This window comes from Lactuca sativa, chromosome 4 (genome assembly GCF_002870075.4).
Source record: "Lactuca sativa cultivar Salinas chromosome 4, Lsat_Salinas_v11, whole genome shotgun sequence".
NCBI classification, from domain to species: Eukaryota; Viridiplantae; Streptophyta; class Magnoliopsida; order Asterales; family Asteraceae; genus Lactuca; species Lactuca sativa.
The window spans coordinates 324,258,073-324,283,286 of NC_056626.2; the positions used below are offsets into that span (position 1 = coordinate 324,258,073).

At 39.1% G+C, this 25,214-nt stretch overlaps 1 non-coding gene across 1 annotated transcript; it reads left to right on the top strand.

Annotated features, from left to right (window-relative positions):
• Nucleotides 1-2,158: 2,158 nt before the first annotated feature.
• LOC111913130 (small nucleolar RNA R71) lies at nt 2,159-2,265 on the top strand. Its single transcript, XR_002857438.1, has one exon. It is a non-coding gene; the product is annotated as a small nucleolar RNA R71 (small nucleolar RNA).
• Nucleotides 2,266-25,214: the final 22,949 nt, after the last annotated feature.

Genomic DNA, 25,214 nt, shown 5'->3' on the forward strand with positions numbered 1-25,214 from the left:
CTAAAAATGCAAAAACTAAAAAGAAAAATAAAGAAAATGCAAACCAAACTTGGGTTGCCTCCCAAGAAGCACTTCTTTTTTAGGAGTCTTGAGTTGGACTCCGTGCCTCCTACATTGAATCATCAAAAGAGTCCACCACCTGGATCTTTTGCTCCTTGAAACATCTCTTGTAAGCTTGAACTTGACGAATATATGCCTTTTTCGAATTTTACTTTTTAGCCTTGACTTCGTCTCCATCGAGCTTGCATTTTATCCCTTTAGTCTCTAATTTGTCTTCACACTTAAACTCCATAGTATCCTTCTCTTCCTTCACCACTGGACTAGTCACCTTTGATGTAACTTCTTCTTCATCACTCGACATTTCATCACTTTCCTCACTTATCAAAGATGTTGGTTTTGTATAGGCAATGACTTCAACAAAAAATGGAACGGATGCTCTTGGTTTAGTGCGTTTGACTTGATTAATTGTCTTGATTTCTTCCTCCATGAGTTTTTCTAATTCTTCAAGTTCATTATCTTCATCAATGTTGAACACTTCACCTTTAACATCATACCCTTGAAGTCCATCTTGTATTCCAAAATCTTCCTTATCATCACCAACCCTTAATGTAAGCTTAGATTCATGAACATCAACTAAAGCGTCAGCAGTATTTAGCAAAGGGCGACCAAGAATGATTGGGATATTTGCATCCTCCTTCATATCCATAATTACAAAATCAACTGGGAAAGCAAACTTCCCACTTTTAACAAGGATGTCTTCTACAATCCCTCTTGGGTGAATCACCGAACGATTTTCCATGTGAATTGTCATCTTCGTAGCCTTCATCTTCTGGATATTTAACTTTCGGTAGAACGAAAAAGGCTTCAAATTTATGCTAGCCCTAGAATCGGCTAAAGCATAAGTCTTCAAATTATTTCCAAACTCACATGGAAGAGTGAGGCGTCCAGGATCTCGCATCTTCTTAGGTAACTCTCCCCATAAATCTCTTGAGCTTTGCTCACTAAGAATCACTTTAGAATTCTTCTTTAATTCATGTCGAGTGTCTATTAGATCTTGTAGGAACTTCGTGTATTCTGGAATTTTTGAAAGCGAATCGATAAATGGTGTATTAATAGAATACCCTTTATTTGTTGAATAAACTCCAGATGTTCCCTTTCTAGTGAACTAAGATTAGCTCGGGAAGGGAATGGAAAAGGCGGTTTATAAGCTGGAACAGATATCGAATTTTTCTGTTCAGACCGGGCCCACGACGTGAGCATAGAGGATTCACGACGTGAGTATGGTGTTTCAGCAATGTCTTCATTTTCGATCTTCAGCTTTGGATCGGGCTGCTTTGGTTCCACTTCTAGTGCCTCTAAAAACTCAGAGATCGCCTCTTCTTCAATATCAATAGCCATAACATGAGGTTGATCTTTCTTTTCGGGAAGTTGTGAATATAATTTGTTATTCATCAAAGTAGTGAGTTGACCAACTTGGACTTTTAAACTATGAATCGATGCTTGATGATTTCTTAATAAAGCTTGCTGGTAAATTATCATTTTGTGCTATTCTTTCATCATATTCATGTGTTCCTTTAGCACTGCATCGGTGTCATCATGCCTTTTCTCGGAAGATTCCATAAATTTGGTCAAAATGCTTTCCACGTCTACTTTCTTCTCATATGGTGGTTGCTCTTTTTGGTAGAAGCCTATCTGCTTATATTTTTCTTCTTTTTTCTTCTTGTACTCATCATATGGAAGCCACTCTTTCTTTGGTTTCCTCCAGTCTTCATCGTATTTATCTCCACTTGAATAGCAAACTTGAGCCTTCTTGTTCCCATATTCATCCAAATGGAAATCTTTAGTCAAGTGTGACCCATTGCATCTTTCACAACCAACTCTAATTGCATGAATTGATTGGTCCATTTGGGTCAACCTTCGGTCCATATTATTTAGCATTGCCATCATAGCATCCATCTCTTCAGAATGTGCACTCCCAACTCCCTTTACTCCTTCGTTCCTTGGATTGTGGTATTCACGAGAATGCTATGCAAATTCTTCAACTAATTCCTTGACTTCACCCAGATTTTTCTTTGTAATTAGTCCTTGAGAATCAAGGAGTTGCCTTGTCATTACATTGACCCCGTCATAGAATATGGACACTTCTTGTTGAATGTTAAGGTCATGTTGAGGACAATTCTTTAACAACCCCTTGTAGCGCTCCCATGCCTCGTAAAGTGATTCCCTCGGGTTTTGCTCAAAATTGGCTATTACCTTCTTGAGTTTAGCTATCTTGGATGGTGCGCAGAATTGGTCTAGAAACTGCTCAAGCATTTGAGCCCAAGTAGTGATTGTACCCGATGATAGTGCTTTTAACCAATCTTTTGCTGCTCCCTTGAAAGTGATTGGTAGCATCCTTAGCAAGACGGTATCTCTATTCACATTTGGGACATTTAAATAATCATCAATGTCGTTGACTTCATCTAAGTGCTTAAACACATCCTCATGATCTTTTCCATAGAGTGGAATATCCTTCAGTGCAAAAAGGATATGTCCTTTCAGCTCGAATGTGGCAGTGGCACTTATGGCAGGTTGTACTAAACCTAGGCCAACATCATCTCAAATTCTCTTTCTGTAAGCTCCCATGGACATTTCTTCTATATTCACTATCTCTTTTCTAGGCTCGTTCTCGGGTTCACTTGTATAAAGTCCAAACTTGGCTTCGGATTCGGATTCGTTCGGGATAGGTATTTGATCTAAGTCTTCAACCTTGTTCTTGTCCTTTGAAGATGAACTCGATCCTTCCGTTTTCTTTCCCGACTTCTTTGAGAACACTGACTTGAGTTCTTGTAAGGGTGTCTTCTTTGGTGTTTGATCTTCTTTCACGTTCTTATCTTTCTTTTTGTAACATTAAAGGTATAATTTATTAAATTAGACCACCTAGTACTTTAAAACTATAAAATACACCCTTATACGATATGTAACATTAAAAGTCTAATATTATATATATATATATATATATATATATATATATATATATATATGTATGAGTAAAGAGTCAATCTTACCGTTAGTAGGCCTCATTCACGAAGCTGGTCTCTAAGGGGTGTTTAAGGAAATTGCCTATAAATTGGCGATTGAATAGGTATCCACTCTTACCCACTGCACTCTTGACTAGTGGAGGGTCGTTAGTCGAACGGGTAGGATAGGACACAACCTTCCATTATAAGTATAATGAAATACAAAGTAACTAAATGCTTTTACAAATTCCCAAATCATAGTTACTTTAAGCAAAATGTGAAATTGTATGCTAATCCATCGAATTACACTTTGTACCCTTGTCAAACGTTAGTGGAGCATGCGTGGTTAACCAACACACTAATTTGGGGTTAACATTGGTAGCGAAGGGTGGCTCGATGTTTATCATAGATCAATGGAGCGTGTGTGGCTAACTGGGACATTGATTAGGTGATAGTAGCATTGAGTGCACCATGTTGATTCACATGGTTATTCACACCTTGTTTGTGATCCTCGGCATCCCAGTCACAAACATGAAGGGCATAATCAAGATTAAACATCTCATTTAAAAGTTTAATGAATCTCAAAAGATCTAGGAGTTTCAATTCATTTAAAACTTAAACTTCATTTTCATTTTTCATGTAACACCGTAAATTTCAAAACAAATTTTCGTTTAAGATAATCATTTTATTCTTAAATATACTTGTTTAAAAAAATCTCATTCATAATCAAATTACAAAACGGAACTCCATTTTCACTTATATAGAAAACCAGGATCCTCTAAATCATGACTCCTTCTCTGGTGTGTACAATCAAGTCGGTGCCGTCCCGTGATACTGAATGAAACCTGAAACAACATAACACAAACACTGTAAGCACGAAGCTTAGTGAGTTCCCCAAAATACCACACATATAACACATATAAGCCACTCGAGGCTATAACTCTATGGGTCCGTGCACCCAACTCTGTGAACCCTCAGGTTCTAACTCTAGGAACCCTTCGGTTCCAACTCTGCAAACAGGCACAGCATAAATCACATAGAAATAATGCAGTACAACACATATCATACATAGCATACAAATAATCTGTCACATAACTCTGGTTACATACTCAAGGTAAAGTATAGTGAGAAGACTCACCTCGCGTGTCTCGATATCTCACAATCCTGGGAATCCCTCGTGCCCGATTCTCCGAGCTCTAATCCTCCTATAGCATCGTATGTCCCTAGTTAGCACTTTATATCTCTAATGTTGACTATCCCTAAGAAGTCAACACAGGTCCACTCTGGTCAACGGTCAACGGTCAACGGTCAACTTTGACCGGACTCGGCGAGCGCTAGGGCGACTCGGCGAGTCTAGACGTTCTCACCAACTCTCTAAGATTCCCTTTCTACACGTCGAGTATCCCCCCTGACTCGACGAGTTCCTCCTGGAAGAATCGCGGGGCCATCCCGACTCAACTCGCCGAGTCTGAAGAACAACTCGGCGAGTCCCAGTTCGACTCAGACCACCTGTTAACCCCCTCTAACTCGCCCTGACTCACCGATCCAACCCATAACCCGGACAGGACCATTCTATGACAATCTTCAAGCTACTCGCCGAGTCTGTTCATCGGACTCGGCGAGTCCATGCCATGCAACCGCTCAAAATGTTTTCTAAGGTCAGATCTGCTCCGACAATTCATAGGTCTGGCCTTCCTAGACCGATTCATCACGTAAGGTCCTTATTTCGGTGCTCATAATACACCCCATGACTCGTAATTGACGTTTTGACCTAAGGCATAAGGATTCCAATCCAAAACCTCCATTGATTCCCGAAAAGCTCAGGCATGGGACACTCTGGACTTCCAAGGGTCCCGATATAGGGTTCCAATCGCTTGGGGGGCTAAGGAAGCACTCGATTTAGCCACAAAAGGGTTCAATAAACCCTAAATCCATATACACATCAACATAGAAGGGAACAACTCAAAAATATTACCTGAATAACGTTGCTCTGTGTCCCCAACTCTCAGAATATAGCTTCTCCTGTTGTTCCCTTAACCAAGTCTCCTCCTCCTTGCAAAATAACACTTCCAAGATCAATAATGGTCTTCTACCTTGCTCCAGATGCTCACACTCGAATTAGGGTTTTGCTCAAAGGACTGGGGTGAACAATGACGGCCATAAGGCCCCTTTATATATGTCCCAAACCTGGAAAGTTAGGGTTTCGCTAAACAGCGCGGACTCGCCGAGTCCATATCCGGACTCGCCGAGTCCAGTCGCGAACCCGCGACCAGATCCGCGATCCTACTCGGCGAGTCTGAGCTCCAACTCGCCGAGTCCCCTCTTAAAACACCCAAAATCATAAATATAACGATACCTGGAATTCCGGGCTGTTACAACTCTCCCCCACTAGGACTAGACTTCGCCCTCGAAGTCTCACTCTGCAAATAGCTCCGGATGCTGCTCCCGCATCTCACGCTCCGGCTCCCAGGTCATTTCCGATCACCTCCGGTGCTGCCACTAAACTAACACCAGAGGTATCTCCTTATTCCTCATAACCTTGATCTTCTGATCTCTGATGGCCACTGGTCTCTCGGCATAATTCAAGCTCGCATCCACCTGAATGTCTTCTAATGGGACCACTGCCGACTCATCGGCTATACACTTTCTCAATTGCGACACATGAAAAGTGTCGTGGATCTGTCTCAATTCCGTTGGCAACTCCAAACGGTAGGCCACCCGGCCTACCCTCGCAATCACACGAAAAGGCCCAATATACCGGGGCCCCAACTTGCCCCTCTTCCTGAATCGAATCACTCCTTTCCAAGGAGAGACCGGCAGGAATATGAAGTCGCCGACCTGAAACTCGAGCTCGGGCCGGCGTCTGTCTGCATAACTTTCCTGTCGGCTCTGGGCGGTTAATAACCTCTGTCTGACCTGTTGAATCTGCTCTGTCGTCTGAATCAAGCTGGGAGTCCCAGACTCCCTTCCTGCATCCCTCCTGCGACTCCTGGCTCTACACCCGCGAAATCCCTACCGCGTCCTCAGCAGACATCCCAACATGATGTCATTCCATACCACTGTCACAAATACAGTGTTCAATCACCGTACTCCAAATCATCCATTCTCACCACTACTTTCACTTCCGTGAACCAACACTTTCCCCAGCAAATGAGGGTCCGACACCTCCTCCCATACACCAGCTCAAATGGTGGCATACCAATGCACTAATGATGGCTGTTGATATAGGATAACTCAACCAAGGATAAATACGTGCCGCAGCTTCCTCCGAAATCTAATACACATGCCCGAAGCATGTCTTCGAGCGTCTGAATCGTTCACTCTCTCTAAAGTGTCCTCAGACATCATCATGTTAAGCTCTAGCTCATTTCTCATATCCCTCTTCGAGACTGAGCACCAGGTCAGCTTTTGGCTCCACAGCTGAGCCCCCAAAGGTCACCCATATCATGATCCAAATATCCCACTAACTTCCTCCCCGTGACCACTATCTCGGCCCAGTGACACGCAAGTCACGAAATCCTCTTTTCCTCATGCAAGAAAATACAATCCAACCGAGGATCGTCTCAACTCTGATCTCTGGTTTCTGCTGCGCATATTCCTTGCATATCTCACCACATTTCCCGACAGAGACGGAGACCCCAGTCACACCCCCGGTTCAACATTCATGCTCCAAAAACTCAATACTAGTGCTACTCAAGCCCAAAACTCTTCCACATAATACACTGTTCGGAAAACATTCCATCATCACATGCTCTTGCCATCTAGTGAGTACTACGGCTCCCCGCAGTATCACAACACCCTCTGACTAGTGAGTACTACGGCTCCCCGCAGTATCACAACTCCCTCTGACTAGTGAGTACTACCGCTCCCCGCAGTATCGCAACACCCTCTGACTAGTGAGTACTACGGCTCCCCGCAGTATCACAACTCCCTCTGACTAGTGAGTACTACGGCTCCCCGCAGTATCACAACACCCTCTGACTAGTGAGTACTACGGCTCCCCGTAGTATCGCAACACCCTCTGACTAGTGAGTACTACGGCTCCCCGCAGTATCACAACACCCTCTGACTAGTGAGTACTACCGCTCCCCGCAGTATCGCAACACCCTCTGACTAGTGAGTACTACGGCTCCCCGCAGTATCACAACTCCCTCTGACTAGTGAGTACTACGGCTCCCCGCAGTATCACAACACCCTCTGACTAGTGAGTACTACGGCTCCCCGCAGTATCACAACTCTACTACTAGTGAGTACTACGGCTCCCCGCAGTATCACAACACCCTCTGACTAGTGAGTACTACGGCTCCCCGCAGTATCGCAACACCCTCTGACTCCACTAGCTCGTGCTCCGCAAATTATCATAGGCGGCTACCCATACTCGACTCGAATATTCATCACAGACTCTGGAGGCAATCGACATAACAATGCCCACCCTTGCAAAGATCCACTCTCTCAAATAATCTCCCTGGATGTCCATACTCGAAGGGCTCCCACTAGATCCATAGATACGTGATATACCACAAGTCGTCTCAATTCAAGATTCATGAGTAACTCCGAAATAAAGATATCGTACATGGATACCTCGAAATACCCCAACAGAACATCACAAGATCCTACCACAACCACTGATCTCCTGCCCCAAGCATCATATAGACACAATAATACATTTCCTTTGAACCCCATAATTCGATCTACATTTTCCCACATTGCAACTTCGGTACATCTAATTTCTTGATTGGAATACGAGAAAACGCTGACGCTACGAAATATGCTGATAATTCTCCGAAACCCTTTTTCCCGCCGCTCAAAATCCAAACAAGGATACGCATACCGACCCCGGGAGTTGGCTGCCCAATCATTCTCTATCTACTTGCCCCAACATTGACCAATACCAGATTCCTGACCAATAAACATCTGCCGTGGGGACATTCATCCTTCTCAAACAAGTACTTCCCGCATTAACTCACTCTGACCCCTTTCCTCGATCACCGACATCTCTGGTCTCATGATTTCTTACCGCAGATCTCTATACTCCACTTATAACTGCTCTTGACAAATCTCTACTTTCTTACATACGGCACCCGGTTCTCCCCCACTTAGGGTTCGAACCATCACCAAATGACACACAACCAACCCATAACTATTTTCACCCACAAAATCGCACCTGCCCCCGGAAAGTGCTACACAATGCCCGATAATCCCCCCCTTAAGGAAATCAATCAACCTCATATACTCTGAACCTCTGATGAACTCCTCAAGAACTTCTCGTCACGATTGCCTCTAGTCGTTCCAAATCTCGTACCAATCTAGTACCAAACAACTCAACTGCTCAATAACATCCCTGGCTCATAGACCGAACCACAAACTCATCGTACCCCTCGCCTCAACTCATCAACCAATGCTCCAACACCGGGATCATCCCAAGAACAGGGACCCACTCCCATATTCAACACCCAACATAGATAGAAAAACTTTCTGCACTGCTAGACTCGACTGAACTCCCCACTGATACCACTACAATCCATCCTACTATACTCGAATAGGTGTAGTGTGGTCCTCGACTATCTCAGTCCCAACTGACTATCTGCTCATGATAAATCACTGCTTCGCGGCACACATGCTACCTGATACTCTGGTGGGAAATCATCGTCAATGACGACCTGCAGGGTTTACCCCCAAACCCAAAACTAAAACATCATGCTTCTCATATTTTGCACACGAACATAATCAGTACCTCCCAGATCATAGAAGGTGACATCTCCTTTATCGACTGATCGCTCAACCCAGATTGAAATTCTCCCTTCTCGCTGACTCCTTACTAAAATACTCTGAGGGGCTCTCGATCTCCCTCTCAAGGGACGCCTCTTCGAACTTAATCATGACCGGATAACCGGAGAACCACAAACCTCATTCACTACAAACCATGGTACTCATTTCATGACCTCTCTTCTCAATATGCTCCGGTGTATGGTACCCTAACCATAACATCACTCCCCAATCCGCTCCGATGTATGGTACCCGGACCATAACATCACTCCTCAATCCGCTCCGATGTATGGTACTCGAACCATAACATCACTCCTCAATCCGCTCCGATGTATGGTACTCGAATCATAACATCACTCCTTAGTCCGCTCCGGTGTATGGTACTCGAACCATAACATCACTCCTCATTCCGCTCCTTAGGACCTTCAGAATACTCCCGGTATCAAGTATGGGTCCTCTGCTTCCAGTAGTACGGGCCCATACTACCTACCACATCTACCCATACTTTCCACACGGACCATCCCAGAGCTTCTAGGTAGCTGCTCGGCCTGCTCTTTCACCAATCCCATCGCGCATGCTCGCTCCCCAGCGAAATTCTCTACTCTACCAGCGCACTCATCTGGCTAGGTTTACTCCTTAGGCTCTTCCGTTGTCCTCCCACTTCTTTGCTATCAGCTGCTGAAGAGCTCCTAATGATGCCAGCCATCTACCTCCTGAATATCGTCATATTCACTTGGTAGCTGACTCCCATCATCGAGAGTTCCACAAAGCACAAAGCAAGCAGCATGCGAGCATCGAAGAATACATAGGACTCCCTCTCTGATAACTCCACCTTTTTGGCTCATCCTCGGAAGTACCACTGAACTCTGTAACTCTACCCCTCATGGGTCCTAACTGGATACTCTCACTCATCACATACTCAAAAGCATAACACATATAACAACAAGTCCTAGGCTAAGGCATCACAAATCAGGCCACTCTAGTCCTAAGATATGAAATACCTAGCCTGTCTCTAGCATGCAATAATATCTCATAAAGTGCATCATAAATATCTCATAACACAAAAGTAAGGATATTTTGGGAAATCACCGTTCGGGCTCTGGCTGATTGTACACACTGCTCTTTCTTGCTTTCTCTTTGAACTCTTATTCACTTTTAGAAAACTATTTATTTGAAGACTTTTCTTACTTCCTCAGTTTGAGTCCAGATTTACCCGAAGGCGCATCCAAATCCCTCAAACCAATGCTCTGATACCAACTTGTAACACCATAAATTTCAAAACAAATTTTCGTTTAAGATAATCATTTTATTCTTAAATATACTTGTTTAAAAAAATCTCATTCATAATCAAATTACAAAACGGAACTCCATTTTCACTTATATAGAAAACCAGGATCCTCCAAATCATGACTCCTTCTCTGGTGTGTACAATCAAGCCGGTGCCGTCCCGTGATACTGAAAGAAACCTGAAACAACATAACACAAACACTGTAAGCACGAAGCTTAGTGAGTTCCCCAAAATACCACACATATAACACATATAAGCCACTCGAGGCTATAACTCTATGGGTCCGTGCACCCAACTCTGTGAACCCTCAGGTTCTAACTCTAGGAACCCTTCGGTTCCAACTCTGCAAACAGGCACAGCATAAATCACATAGAAATAATGCAGTACAACACATAGCATACATAGCATACAAATACTCTGTCACATAACTCTGGTTACATACTCAAGGTAAAGTATAGTGAGAAGACTCACCTCGCGTGTCTCGATATCTCACAATCCTGGGAATCCCTCGTGCCCGATTCTCCGAGCTCTAATCCTCCTATAGCATCATATGTCCCTAGTTAGCACTTTATATCTCTAATGTTGACTATCCCTAAGAAGTCAACACAGGTCCACTCTGGTCAACGGTCAACGGTCAACTTTGACCGGACTCGGCGAGCGCTAGGGCGACTCGGCGAGTCTAGACGTTCTCACCAACTCTCTAAGATTCCCTTTCTACACGTCGAGTATCCCCCCTGACTCGACGAGTTCCTCCTGGAAGAATCGCGGGGCCACCCCGACTCAACTCGCCGAGTCTGAAGAACAACTCGGCGAGTCCCAGTTCGACTCAGACCACCTGCTAACCCCCTCTAACTCGCCCTAACTCACCGATCCAACCCATAACCCGGACAGGACCATTCTACGACAATCTTCAAGCTACTCGCCGAGTCTGTTCATCGGACTCGGCGAGTCCATGCCATGCAACCGCTCAAACTGTTTTCTAAGGTCAGATCTGCTCCGGCAATTCATAGGTTTGGCCTTCCTAGACCGATTCATCACGTAAGGTCCTTATTTCGGTGCTCATAATACACCCCATGACTCGTAATTGACGTTTTGACCTAAGGCATAAGGATTCCAATCCAAAACCTCCATTGATTCCCGAAAAGCTCAGGCATGGGACACTCTGGACTTCCAAGGGTCCCGATATAGGGTTCCAATCGCTTGGGGGACTAAGGAAGCACTCGATTTAGCCACAAAAGGGTTCAATAAACCCTAAATCCATATACACATCAACATAGAAGGGAACAACTCGAAAATATTACCTGAATAACGTTGCTCTGTGTCCCCAACTCTCAGAATATAGCTTCTCCTGTTGTTCCCTTAACCAAGTCTCCTCCTCCTTGCAAAATAACACTTCCAAGATCAATAATGGTCTTCTACCTTGCTCCAGATGCTCACACTCGAATTAGGGTTTTGCTCAAAGGACTGGGGTGAACAATGACGGCCATAAGGCCCCTTTATATATGTCCCAAACCTGGAAAGTTAGGGTTTCGCTAAACAGCGCGGACTTGCCGAGTCCATATCCGGACTCGCCGAGTCCAGTCGCGAACCCGCGACCAGATCCGCGATCCTACTCGGCGAGTCTGAGCTCCAACTCGCCGAGTCCCCTCTTAAAACACCCAAAATCATAAATATAACGATACCTGGAATTCCGGGCTGTTACATTTCATGGTGGAAATTGGTAAATCGTCATTTACCTACCTTCAAATATTCTGCAACTAGACTACGGCATCTCTCTTCTAGGTTGTAGAGTATAGTGTTGGATCCTAGCCTTGATGTTTTATTTGGGTGTTACATCAAGGATTCTTATCGGCTGACTTGAATTTTCTTCCGTTTTGTAGATGTCAAACAACTATGGTCTTCCTGAATCTTTTGAAGATCATGTTCCACAATATGATCAAGGAACAAGAGATCATACTTCATTTCCTCCACCTCCTCCGATTGTTCTCCCTGACCCACAAGTTCAAAGGCTTGAGAAGTTCAATCTCACCCAAGCCCTATTGGCAAGTAAGCATGAAGATGGAAAGTCTGTGTGTGCACACATCTTAGATATGAAGTCACACATTGACAGGTTGGGTATGTTGGGTGTTGTCATCCCCAAGGAGCTGGATGTAGTCTGGGTTCTTAAGTCACTTCCTGAATCATATAGTGAGTTCGTTAGAGAGTACTATATGATGGAGCATGACGTGACCCTCTTCGATCTCACCTATTTGCTTATTGCTGTTGAATCAGCAATGATTTGGTGCACTGGAGAAGCAAAGTTGATTGGTAGATCTGTCTTTTAAACCTCCATGGAAATAGGCAATGGCAACGAAAGGCATGCCATGGTCAAAAGGTTTGACCATAACAGAAAGGCAAGGTCTAAAGTAGTGTCGTGTGTTGTTCCAAAAGGATCAATTTGCTTTTATTGCCAAGAGAAGGGGAATTGGATACGAAATTAACTTGTTTACCTGAGAGATCTACGAGATGGGAGAGTCAAGACGTATGGCTCTACTTCAGGTAAAATCCATTAACTAACTCTATAAGTTCCTATTTTTTGGTTCTTGATACATGATGTGATAAGATTACATTTTGATGTTTTGCAGGATCGAAGAAAAGAAAGGAAACTTAAGGAAGAAGTGTGTTGAATCTGATCATGAAGAAATGGATTTCGATTGCATGGATTCAAAGATCGGATATTTGAGCAGCTACTTTAGAGTTAGGATAGATTGCTAAGAAATATGCAATAGAATAGGTTTCAGCTGAATTGCATTGTAAGGACAAATTTTTCCGCAATAAAATAAATTTTGATTTTGTCTTATTTATTTATCCTTGCGATGGCGTGTATGAAAAATTGATGTTTGAATGTTTCTATTATTAGCAATGATGGATTTGATTCTTAATTAGGTTATTTGTGAAAATGTCGAGAATTTACCAAATAGGGAGAGCTTCTCATCGCCCAAGTCTCAATTGGACAGAAACTTGGAATCATGCAACCTGCATTGTTTGATGAATGAAAAACTTTCATATTTGGAAATTAGACTAATTCCTTGACAAAGAGTTAAGTGAAGGACTAGAATCAAGTACACTTGGTTGTGCGCTGGTCAAGTCCACCACAAAGGGAGATAAAATATTCGTCATGATTTACTAAAGTTTAGTAAATATGATTATACTTATAAGATTAAGTATAACTTTGAGTTGATTTAAAAGGTTTCAATAAATGGCAGAACGAATAAGAAGAATCAAGAAGGCAGAAAAATAAAAGTTTCTCCATTCTAAGAAGAAGGGAGAGTACCTTTTATTGTGTTTTATGATAACCCTTAATGATTAAGAAACATTACTCAGTTGATCCTCTAAGTGAGTCTTAGTGCATTTTTATGTCTAAGAAGAGGAATCGAGAATTGTGGAAATGGTTAAATCAAGAAGTCAATCATACTTCGTTCCGATATCGAGTATTAGAGTTATACTCCAATTGTGAATTGAGTGACATGTTTTTAGTAGGTTTATAACACTTATCAAATGTGGAGTTTGAAAGTTTCTTATCCTTGTACATTTGAAATTGGTAAGGTGTAATGTCTTGGATAAGACAAAGACCAACTAGAACCAATTATGTAAAGTGTTTTGTCTTGATAAGAACTACACTAACTCTTGAATATTAGTTTTGTCATGGAATGTTTCTTGACAAGAGAATCTTATATGTCAAGAGGTCAGTGGGAGTTTTTTTTAATGATCTTGAAAAAGGTTTCAAGAACAAATCAAGAATAAACCTTATCAATCATCACTAGCACATGACTTGAGGTTTACAACCTATCGTGTTGAACTAATTTTGTTTTTGTGCCATTCCAGTTGAGTTAATTATGCATGTGAGTTCTATGAGTTCTAAATTAATTGCATAAAGGCAAGATACCCTAATCAATGGAAAGTACATTGATAGGTAAGGGTGAGTTGCTAAACAACCTGGTAGCGATGGTGGGCACTCGTGCTGCCATGAGGCAAGAAATTAAGATTGAACAAGTTCAATCCATATGACTTGGATTTGTCACAAACATTGTCATATGATTGTTGTTATGACAATTTTACATGGATAGGAGCACATACGCTATAAAATCTAAGTGTCATAAGGTTTCTCTCCTTCATGAAAATGATTGTGAGGAAATGATTTCACTAAGATAGATTTTAAGAAGATATCAATTGTGAAAATTGTATTCTCAAATTCGATTATGATTACGGCATCCCTCTTCATAGTTCGAATTATGAGATTTGGCAATTAGTTTGAACATTTTGAGACTTAGTAACATGAATTCTAAAATTGTTTAGACGCACATATAAGCTATCTAAGAAAAAGGTGTATGAGTTTAAGAAGCTTAGATAAAGGATTATCAAAGCATTTAGTATTAGAAATATGAACTTAAGGAATTCAATAAGCATCGTTTTCTGGAAGTTCAACTGTTTTCTAAATACATGTCAAAGCTATTGGGAGCATAAGTGTTATGCCAATAAGGAAATAATCATCATGTTAGTGGGAGCATGATTGTTATGGTAAGTATTGCAAGTAAGCAATACTAATTATAGAAAACAAGAGTTATACTTTGCAAAGTCGCAAGGGTTGAAAAGTTGTTTTGCTATAATTAAGGGAGAGAATATTATACTTCGTTTCAAAATCTAAAGCTTAGATTGAGAAATTTTAATAAATTTAGTCAAGGATACATAGTGCATTCTCAAAATTCGATTATGATTACAGCATCCCTCTTCATAGTTCGAATTGTGAGAACATGGCACATAAAATATTATGGCAGAAGGGTGATAAAGTATCATATGCTTTTATGTGAAACACTATGCATCGTGTCCGATACGCTTCGGGTATAGGATCGATTGCATATGCTGTAATATTTGAGCATTCTGAAAATTTTCCAAATGCCTAGTGCATTTAGAGGGAAAAGGGACGAGAATCGGTTTTGACTAAAATAATTAAACAACTATCAAAGGACGATCCAAAGTTAGCTGAGGATTGGTCGCTTGTGAGTAGTTGGATGTATAGTACTGGATGGACCATATCGACATTATTATGAATAGATAAGATTCTATTTAGAATGAGTAGTCATATGACAAATATGGAAATGTTTCCATATTGGGAGTTGGATATTAAGAATTTTATGTCTAGATTAGAAAATTTTATACAAAAAGGATGTTCAAAGGAATGTACTTTGAGTGAGAAACATCACATCTATAGAATTGTTTTGTAACAGTGTCTGATAGGGTACTTTGTGATTTCATTGGCCGAGTCTTTGTGAATTTTGTGTTGTGACTTCATGAAAAGGATCGTTGCATAAAATGATAGAATCTAACATATTCTAATAGTGGCAAGAATTCATATTTTTACATTAACAATGAGGATAAGGAATTGTGAAATGAGCATCATTGGAAAAGTTTTCAATTGATATATTTCACAAAGCATGGACCATATGTAAACAAAGTGTGCATGCTTGGGGCATGGGACAGCCATTTTTATAATTCAAGTGTCAAGTTGATTATCCGAAACATTATACAATGAATAATGAGTAATCAATATGGTGATTAAATAAAAGGTGTTTTATTTATACTCAAAAGTTTGGGACCATATAGGATTAAGTATAATTATTGTGTTTCACTTTGCATGTTTTGACTTCCAGAATAACTTGGTTATTCAAACCTCCACAGTCGGTCATACGTTGGAAGTAGGTATGAAGCAAGACTATCCTGAATCTGTCTGTAGATTGTCTAAAGTGTTTAGACATAGCAAAAGTTTGTTGCAGAGTTCCTGAGTGCTTTAATAAGATTAGAGTATTGGATTAAACCCACGCTCACTTGAATCACTTCATGGATTTATCACGAGTGATTGTGAGACGATAATATTGTATATTCTTTAAACCGAGACGTGTGAGTTGTAATTACGATGCGGTTGCACATTGATAATATGTAAACGCACTAGTAAGTTGGTGTTATAAAACATATTATTATGTGTGATTTGATGAGTAAGAGCAAGCGATCATTTGAGTCGAAGTTTATCCATTCCTTTTACCCAAAGTGGGATAAAAGCGATATCTGTGGGCCCCTCGATGATTTAGTGATGACACCTTAAGCGCTTGGTCAAGCCAAGACTAATTTGATGTGTTCAATTGTAGTATGTTGTCAGTCGTCATAAATCAAATGTCAGAAAACAATACATAGAGAGAGAGAATGATTTAAATCCATGTCCTGTGTCTATACGATATCTTGTAGAATGAATGAATATATGATCCCTTATCTAAAGGACATGTGTATTTGATAAGATCAGAGTTGACTGTGGCTTTTGAAAGCTACGATTGTTGATCAGGTTCTAAAGTTATGCAAAATAGTTATTAGACTTATCCAAGTGGGAGATTGTTGGATTAGTGTCTAAGTCCATAACTATTTTGTATGTACTTGACCCGATTATGAGCATGGTCCTTTTGGGTTGCCTTCACCATAGCAACTTGTAGGATGAATTAAGGAGAGAAAGGATTAATTATGATTTATTAATATATTATAAGAATAATATATTAATGGAGAAATCATAATGCTCAATTAATAATAGTCAATAATTAATTAAGAATTAATTTTGTGGCTAAAAGAGATTAATTAAACTTAGGGGACTAGAATTGTAATTATAAGATAATTGCAATTAGGCTATGGATCACACTGGAATATAGTTTGGACGAAATCTATGGGACGCCCATATGATTTTCGTCCAAGGCATGTTCTAGAAGGGGTCCATGGGCTGCTTAGGGATTAAGCAGTCAAATTAGGGTTTCCTTGTGAGATAACCCTAATTGCCTACCTATTTAAAGGCCCCTTGAGACCCAAAAATGTGGCCATCCTTTTGAGAGGGTTTCTAGACGTTTTTGGAGTTCTCATTCTCTTTCTTCTTCATCTAGTTGCTTAGTGGTGTTTGTGACTCCATTAGAGGTGCAACACTTGAGGCACTAAGCTTTTTGAAGCCAATTACAAGAAGGATTAGATTGTTATTGCTATATAACAATCAAAGGTTATATCTAAACCCTATTTTATGTTAATATGATTAATTGTATGCTAGATCTAGGGTTTATAGCTTTAGATATTCAATTGCATGTTCATTAGAAAAACTAGATCCAAATGCTATTAGGGTTTGCATGTACACCATAGGAATGATGTAGTGCTTAAAACCCATCAGATTCCACCACCAACAAAGTTGAAGCATAATTGCTATTAAAGATACGCATGGAAGAAATCTAGTAGAGTCTAGGAAAATTCGTTATATATGCTTGTTTGGACACATTCCTATGTGTTAAATCATTTTGTTGTATTAGCAATAAGAACTTGGGAACTGCAAGGCAATTCTTGGTATGATTATGAGTAGGTGTGAAAGGTAGTATAGGTTTATACTACAGGAAACATAGGATTCGTACTTGGATCAGGGAAAGTCACAAGGTTACTAAAGTCCCTAAGTAATTGAGCGATTTTGTTCATTTCTATCATTACCTTTGTTTAGTTAATGACTACGAAGATACATATTATTCCAACCTTAGAGGTCATATCGAATCGAGTCCGACTAATCTACGAAGTAAGTTCGACATAGTGTCCAACTTTATATTGAAGGAAAAGATAATCGAAGCAATCAGTTTGCCGAAAAAATAAATGAGCCTGTAGCTAGAAGTGCTACATGCTAGAATGTGATTGTATCACATTAGAACATGAAGGAATGTATCCTTCGTGTTAAGATTCTGACTCAAAGAGACCTGAGTCTAACCGTCGCATCATACGATGAGAGTTCATTAGGACATGACCCATCGGTCTATTACTATCGTCGAAGTAAGGACCTTAATTTAGGTTAAGTCTATTATAGAAAGAGCAGAAGTCACCAATGAAAGATCAAATTTAACAGGAAAAGTAGGTGCAACACCATTAACAATCAATAAGTCTAAGAATTTGAAACTCAAAAGAAATGGGATAATAGTTAGGATTAAAACCTAATATGGAAAGGTAACATGCGAAGTTATTATACAAGCCATGTTTTTTTGCTGATTTCGGGATGTAACGATCATCAGGGGGAGATAATTGTAACACCCCCATATGCGGACTAGTCAATTTATAGATAATAAACGTTAAAAATGACTTTTTGATAAAAGATTATTTAGGGGAAATAGTCTTAACAAAAGTTATATTACACATGACAAGGATTATGTACATATAAAGAACGCTGAAATCTGACTTTGTATGAAGAAGTTATGCTTCGTTGAAGTTTCACGATTAAACTGGCACGACTCTACGTATCATAAAAAGTAATCTTTTGATAAATTAATTTTTAGCCTAAGTGGTCTAAACAAAAGTCGTAGTAGTCATTAAACCGATAGAATGAATATAGAGAATGTCTAAATCTGATTTCATTAGAGGAGGTTATGATTTTTCTAAGATTCATCATAGCAGTATATAACTCGGAAATCGAATTTTAGATATGTCGATTTTTAGCCGAACCGATCTAACCGAGAATTGAAAATCTCTTTAATAGGAGTATGTCGATATAAAGAAAGTCAAGAACGGACGTCGAATGAGAGAGTTACGAATTTTAACGGACTTTAACAATCTAAGCCTGTTAAAATATAACTTTAAAAATAAAGTCAAAATTAGCCGATGGAGTCTAAACGAAAGTTACAGATCTCGTCAATAGCCACGTGTGGATATAAAGAACATAAAAAATAGAGATTGTATACAAAAGTTATGAATTTTTTAAGATCTGCAGTTTTACCAGTGTTTTTGCTTGCTACCTATGCAAGGCCACGACATGGCAAGATGTGCCACAACGTGGGGAGACCCTGAACAGCCTATAACTAGACGATTTTACCTCATTTCTGATGGGTTTTGGTCATAAGAACATCCTATGTGCTCATACAAACCCTAATGCTTGGATCTAGGTTTCTCTATTGTACATGCAAGTTATCCAAGACTATAAACCCTAATTCTAGCATTCAAGTAATCATATTAACATGAGAATAGGTTTAAGATATTACCTTGATTGTTATGTAGCAATAACAATCCCAATTCCTCCTTGTATTGACTTCAGAAAGCTTAGAGTCACAAATGTCACTCCTCTAATGGTTCACAAACACCAAGAGCAAGAGGATGAAGAGGAGAGGTGAAGGAGGCTGCCCTAAAACGTGTGAAACCCTAGAAGAAGTCTTGGCCACGTTTTTGGGTCATAAGGGATGTATATATAGTTAGGCTATTAGGGTTATCTAACAAGGAAACCCTAATTTGGATGCTTAAGCCCTAAGCAACCCATGGATCCCTTTCCTTAAGGCCTTGGACGATTTCTTATGGGTTTCTCCATAGAATTCGTCCACTCCTTAATATAAGGCAACCCATGGCCCAATTGCAATTATCTTATAATTACAATTCTAGTCCCTTAAGTTTAATTAATCTCTTTTAGTCACAAAACTAATTACTAATTAATTATTGACTAATATTAATTAAACAATATGATTTCTTCTTTAATATATTATTCTCATAATATATTAATAAATCATATTTAATCCTTTCTCTCCATAATTCATCCAATCAAGTTGCTTTGGTGAAGGCAACCCAAAAGGACCATGCACCATCGGGTCAAGTACATACCAAAATAGTTATGGACTTAGACACTAATCCAACAGTCTCCCACTTTGATAAGTCTAATAACTATTATGCGTATGACTTCTGATCCTGATCTGCAATCGTAGCTTTCCAAAGCCGCTGTCAACTCTGATCCTATCAGATACGCGTGTCCTTTAGATAAGGGATCATATATTCCTCCATTCTAGATATCGTATGAGACATGATCTCTACTCATTCTCTCTGTACTATTTCTCGACTTCCGATTTATGACGACTGACTAATTGAACAAATCAAATTAGACCTAGCCCGGCCGAGCACTTACGTTTGTCATCACTAAATCATCGCGGGGCCCAAAGATATCGCTTTTATCCTACTTTGGATAAAAGGAACGGATAAACTTTGATTCAATGCTCGCTTGCACTCACTCATCGAATCACACACAACAATATGTTTTATGACACCAAGTTACTAGTGCGTTTACATATTATCAATGTGCAACTGATTTGCAAGATACAACTCACACATCTCGGTTTCAAGAATATAAGATGTTATCGTCTCACGAATCACTCGTGATATAATCCATGGAGTGATCTAAGTGAGCGTGGGTTTAATCCAATGCTTAAATCATATTCATAAGCACTCATGAACGTTGCAGCAAACATTTTCTTATGTCTAATACTCTTTTAGACAATCCACACACCAATTCACGACAGTCTTCATCCATACCTACTTCCAACATATGAACGACTGTGGCCCGTTCGAATAATTTGACTGTTCTTAACCAATTAAATTATTCAGGAAGTCAAAACATGCAAAGTGAAACACAAGAATAATACTAATCCCATATGGCCTCAAACCTTTGAGTATAAATAAAACTCCTTTTATTTATCACCATATCGATTACTCATTATTTGTCATTTCAGGTAATCAACTTCTTACTTGAATTACAACACTTGTCCCATGCTCCTAGCATGCACACAATGTTTACCTATGGTTCTTACTTTGTGAAATAGATCAAATTGAACACATTTCCAATCATTCTCATTTCACAACTCCTAATCCTTTTTCATAAGTGTAAGAATATCAAATTCTCTCCACTTATAGAATATGCTAGATTCTAACATTTTATCCAATGATCCTTTCGTAATATCACTGCACCAAAGTCACAAAGACTATTGCCAATGAATTACAAGGTCCTCAATCGGAGATTGTTACAATACAATTCCTTAGATATGATGTCTATCACTCAAAGTACTTTCCTTTGAACATCCTTTTGCATAAAAGTTTCTAATCTAGACATATATTTTCAATATTCAATTCCCAATATGGACACGTTTCCATATTTTCCATATGACAACTTATTCTTAATAGAATCTTATCTATTCATAATAATGTCGATATGGTCCATCCAATATGGAAACATTTCCATATTTTCCATATGACAACTCATTCTTAATAGAATCTTTTCTATTTATAATAATGTCGATATGGTCCATCCAATACTATACTTCTAACTACTCACAAGCGACCAATCCTTGGCGAACTTTGGATTGTCCTTTCATAGTTGTTTAATTATCTTAGTCAAAACCGATTCATGTCCTTTTTCCCTCTAAATGCGCTAGACATTTGGAAAATTTTAGACTGGTCAAATATTATAGCATTTGCAATCAATCCTATACCCGAAGCGTATGAGACACGATGCATAATGTCTTACACGAAGATTCGATACTTTATCAATCTTCTACCATAATATTTTATGTGCTACGTTCTCAAAATTCGAACTATGAAGAGGAATGCCGTAATCATAATCGAAATTTGAGAACACACTATGTTTCCTTGACTAAATTTATTAGCATTTCACAACCTAAACCTTTATATTTGAAATGAAGCATAATATTCTCTCCCTTAATTATAGCAAAACAACTTTACAACCATTGCAACTTTGCAAAGTATAACTCTTGTTTTCTATAATTAATATTGCTAACTTGCAATACCTGCCTTAATAATCATGCAATCATAACATTTATGCTCCCACTATCATGATGATTATTATAAACATAACACTTATGCTCCCACTAGCTTTGACATTTATTCAGAAACCAGCTTAACTTCCAGAAAAACAATACTTATTGAATTTCTTAAGTTCATGTTTCTAATACCCGATGCTATGATAATCTTTTATCAAGGCTTCTTAAATTTATACACATTTGCCTTAGATAGTTCATATGCGTGTCTAAACAATTAAGACTAATTGCCAAACCTCACAATTCAAATCATGGAAAGGGATACCGTAACCATAATCGAATTTGAGAATGCAGTTTTACAATCACTATCTTCTTAAAATCTTTCTTAGTGAAAGCATTTCCTCACAATCATTTTCATGAAGGAGGGAATCTTATGACACTTAGATTTTAATGGTGTATGTGTTCCTATCCATGTGAATTTGTCAAAATCAAAATTTACGACAAATTCAAGCTCATATGGATAGAACTTCCTTAATCTTAATTTCTTGCTTTATGGTAGCACAGCTGCCCACCATGTCTTCCAAGTAGTTACGCCACTCACCTTTTCCTATCAATGTACTTTTCATTGATCAAGGTCCTTGCCTTTTATGCATTCAAATGAGAACTCATAGGACTCACATTCATAATTAACTCAATTGGAACAACACAGAAACAAAATAATGTCAACACGATAGGTTGTAAACCTCAACTCGTGTGCTAGTGATGATCGATAAGGTCTATTTTGATTTGTTCTTGAAACCTTTCAAGACCATTAAGACTCCCACTGACTCCTTGACATATAAGATTCTCTTGTCAATAAACATTTCTTGACAATTAAATATTCAAGAGTTAGTGTAGCTTTTATCAAAACACTTCATAAATTTGTCCTAGTTGGTCTTTGTCTTATCCAAGACATCACAACTTTCCACTTTTGATGAATGTTATAAACTTTCCTAATACTTATCACTCAATGTCACAATCTTAACTCTAAGACTTGTTTTGGAACGAAGTATTATTGACTTCTTGATTTGACCATTTCTTCAATCCTTGATTCCTCTTCTTAGACATACAATTGTACTAAGACTCACTTAGAGGATCAATTGAGATATAGTTCTTAAGCGTTAAGACCTATCATAAAGCATAAAAGCTACTCTCCCTTCTTCTTAGAATGGAGAAACTTTTATCTTTCTGCCTACTTGACTCTTCTTATTCGTTTTGCTATTGATTTAAACCTTTTTAATCAATTCACAATTACACTTAATCTTATAAGTGTAATCATATTTACTAAACCTTTAGTAAAACCATGACGAATTTCTTTGTTACTCTTATGGTGGACTTTAATCAACACACAACTTTGTGTACTTGATCTCCTAGTCCTTCACTTGACACTTTGTCAATGAATTAGTCTAATTTCCAAATATGAAATTTCTCATTCATCGTGCAACCAAGTCGCGTGATCCTAAGCTTCTGTCCAATTGAAACTTGGGCGATGAGAAACTTTCCCTACTTGGTAAATTCTCGACCTTTCCATAATTATCATAAATACGAATCATATCCACTCGTTGTAGAAATATGCAAACATCAATTTTCATAATGATTTCATTGCAAGGAAACAAATAAATAAATAAGTCAAACCAAAATGTATTTTATTTATAAAAGCAACGGAAAACATTTGTCCTTACAATGCAAAATCCATTGAAAACTATGTATTCAAAAAGAAAATTCCTAACCACTCTATCATAACTATCTAAGCTCAAAATATAATCTTCAAGTCCATGCGATCGTGATCCATTTCTTTGTTATTAGACTCATCTTGCTCTTTCATCAAGCTTCCTTTCTTTTCACCGATCCTGCAAAACATTCAAATGCAATCTTATCACATCATGTATTAAGAATCAACGAATAAGAACTTATTGGAGTTAGATAGTGGATTTACCTGAAGCATAGCCATACTCTTTGACTCTCCCATCTTCTGGAATCTTCAAGCTCTTAGGGCAGACTTCTATCCAACGCCCTTTCTCTTGGCAGCAAACGCATATCGATTCTCCTAGAACGTCCTCGGAAGCATGGTCGGTTGACTTTCCCAACAAATACGCTCCATTGCTTTGCGAAATCATTTCTGATTCAGCAGCAATGAGCATGTAAGTTAGGTCAATGAGGTTATTGGTGGTTGTCGAGGCCAACACAAATAATAACCCTAAATATTACACACTAAAATAGTGTATAGTGGTAAAGGGATCGAATCCACGGAGATTGGTTCAATTTATAACTCTATGAAAAATCTCTTTGTAAAAATACTTGAAAATGACAATAAAAATAAAATGGGGGGTTTTGGTGTTTTGAAATACTTGAAACAACTAGAATTAACTATGATTTAAATAGACAAATGCAACAAAAATAAGAGTTTGATGTAAAACCAATGAGGGAGAGATGGTTGACTTAAAGTTTCCTCACTTTGACTTTTGATGAACATATCATTAGAATCCAATGGTGCAATACTTTGATTTAAATCCTTAATTTGGCTATAGTAATCCAAGGAGCTTGAGATTACCTAGACTTTTCTTAATTGTTGAAATGGCTAGAGAAGCTCATAACAATTTCCTTAGTCAAAGTCACTAATTCCAAATAGCATGTAATTAGTGAAAGTCAACTAGCATTAAGAACTAAAAAGTCACCAAATCCAAGAGGGGTCAAATGCTTTCACCACCATGTTGGAGGAAATGTTTTTATGATTGTGTGAAGCAAAAACAACACAAAAATCATTTGTTGCTTGCTAATTTGAAGATCCTTTACTTAATCAAGAAATTAGCCAACTAATCACCACAAACATATTTAAACTCATGAACTAAAACATACAAGTAGTGATAAGATGTTAAAACACAAAACATTCCCATAAAGATTTAAGAACATGTTTATGGATTCTTCAATATTCAACAAAAGTTCAAAGGATTAACCAAAAGTCAACCAAGATTAGTTTAGCCAAGCATGGCTAAACACAAAGAAACAAAGTTAGAGAAATTTGTACCAAACATTAAGCAAGAATCAAGAGGTAAAAATATGATGTTCTTCAAGGGTTCTTGGCCTTCAAAAGTCTCCAAAACTCCAGAGAGAATCTTCAAAAATCGGATGTCCAAGAGTCTCCAAAAGATGGGCACCAACCTTCCTCAAATAGCTTAAAAGAAGAATTTCCGAAACTGCCCCTGCAGGAGGTTGCGCGACCCGCGTGCTGTTGCGCGGGTGGGTTGCGCGGGTGGTCCCTGGATGTAACATCTTTGAGGTTTTGGGCCTCCATAGCTTAGCCCACTTAGCCCAGATCGAATCCAATCACCTCCTAGCCCATTTTCTTCAAGTTTTTCTTCATTTTAAGCCCAATTTGACCTCTCCAAATCCTCTAAAGCTCGTGCACTCTCCCGATTAAAAATCTACGTATGCTTGAATAAACTCCCGCATCTTGCAAATTTAAAGTTTATTTCTCTCCAAGCCTTCAAATAACCATCAAGCTCGCTCCATGCATAA